The sequence below is a fragment of the Corvus brachyrhynchos genome, unplaced genomic scaffold (genome assembly GCF_000691975.1).
Source record: "Corvus brachyrhynchos isolate BGI_N302 unplaced genomic scaffold, ASM69197v1 scaffold527, whole genome shotgun sequence".
NCBI lineage: Eukaryota > Metazoa > Chordata > Aves > Passeriformes > Corvidae > Corvus > Corvus brachyrhynchos.
Window position 1 is genome coordinate 4,119 of NW_008239051.1, and position 1,819 is coordinate 5,937.

General features: G+C 58.4%; 1 long non-coding RNA gene across 1 annotated transcript in view; it reads right to left on the reverse strand.

Annotated features, from left to right (window-relative positions):
* LOC108447860 overlaps positions 1-1,819 on the reverse strand; it is a 5,817-nt gene that overhangs the window by 2,047 nt on the left and 1,951 nt on the right. The window contains exon 2 of the long non-coding RNA XR_001863562.1: positions 1,205-1,790. This is a non-coding gene — a long non-coding RNA (uncharacterized LOC108447860). The remainder of the gene's footprint in view (positions 1-1,204; positions 1,791-1,819) is intronic.

Below are 1,819 nucleotides of genomic sequence, written 5' to 3' on the forward strand. Positions count from 1 at the left end.
GGGAGGGGAACAAGGGGGGGGACAAGGGGGGGGACATCAGTGTCCCCTCAGAGCGTGACCCCTCCCGCAGGACCCCGAGCACCCAACTGCGGGGGGGGGGCAAAGCCCGGTTTTGGCACCCAAAATCCCCCTTTTTTTTTTGGAGGAAAATCCCCGGATTTTGGGGCTCAATCCCCAGTTTTCGGGGCCTTTTTCCCTCCTCGGGACTTGACCCCCCTCCCCCTTTTTTTAGGGTCAACCTCCCCTTTTTGGGGCCAATCCCCCTTGTTTTGGTGTCCACACCCCCAGAGGGTTCAAAAACCTTCGTGGGGGGTGGGGAGTCAAATTCCCTCTTTTTGGGTCAAATTTCTCCTTTTTTGGGGGTGATTTCAGCAAATTTCGGGGCAATTTCAGGCCGATTTGGGATGATTTAGGGCCATTTTGGGGCATTTTCAGGCTGGTTTAGGGCAATTCCAGGTCTTTTGGGGGTGAATTCAGGCAAGTTTGGGGGCATTTCGGGCTGTTCGGGGGTGTTTCCAGGCAGTTTTGGGGCAATTTCAGGCATTCTGGGGCTTCCTGGTAGCAGAGGAACCCTGCTTGAGCCTGTTGGACGCGATCTTGGGAAGTAATGGTTCTGCCATTTGGGGGTGATTTCAGGCAGTTTTGGGGCAATTTCAGGCCATTTGGGGGTGATTTCAGGCAGTTTTGGGGCAATTTCAGGCCATTTGGGGGTGATTTCAGGCAGTTTTGGGGCAATTTCAGGCCATTTGGGGGTGATTTCAGGGTGCTTTGGGGCGATTTCAGGCATTTCGGGGCAATTTCAGGCATTTCGGGGCAATTTCAGGCCATTTGGGGGTGATTTCAGGCAGTTTTGGGGCAATTTCAGGCCATTTGGGGGTGATTTCAGGGCGTTTTGGGGAGATTTCAGGCAGTTTGGGGGCAATTTCAGGCCGATTTGGGGTGATTTAAGGCAATTTTGGGGCAATTTCAGGCACTTCGGGGCAATTTCAGACCATTTGGGGATCATTTCACGTAGTTTTGGGGCAATTTTTGGGCAGCTTTGGGACCGTTTCAGGCCGGTTTGGGCTGCTCAGCCCAGCAGCTCTCCCAGCCCTCCCCCCAAACTTCCCTCCCTGCCTCAGTTTCCCTTTTCCCATTTCCCTCCATTTCCCTCCATTTCCCCCCCCAAACTCCACCCCCCGGGTGTGGGGTGACCCCAACTCACTCTGGAGCCAAATGGCGAGGGGGGGGCAACCCATGGCACGGCCGGAGGGGACACGGTGGCCCAGGAGGGGACGCGGTGGCCCAGGAGGGGACGCGGTGGCCCCACGGAGCCAGTGGAAAAGGGGAAGTGAAACGGCCTCGACCGGCCCCGAACCACCGGCCGGCCCCAAAAACCGCTTCCCTCCCCCCAGTTCTTCCCCCTCAGGACCGGGCTGAGGCCGGTGGTCACTCGTGGCATGGAATGGCCGGGCTGGGGTGGCCATGGGTGGACACTCGGAGCTGATCCCAAAGGATCTGATGGTGGAGGGGATGACCCCAAAGGGCTTCGTCCCTGTGGTGGCCGCACGGCTTTGTCACCACGTGGACACTTGGGGTCATTGCTGGGTTCAACCCCAGGGTCACATCGCGGCCCGGACACGCTGAGCCCGTGGTGACATCTCTGCTGGACACCTGGACCCCTGTCCGGACACACTGACCCCACAATCCAACCCCTGCTGGACACCTGGACACCTGTCCGGGCACACTGACCCCACAATCCAACCCCTGTCCGGACACACTGACCCCACAATCCCATCTCTGCTGGACACCTGGACCCCTGTCCGGACACACTGAGCCC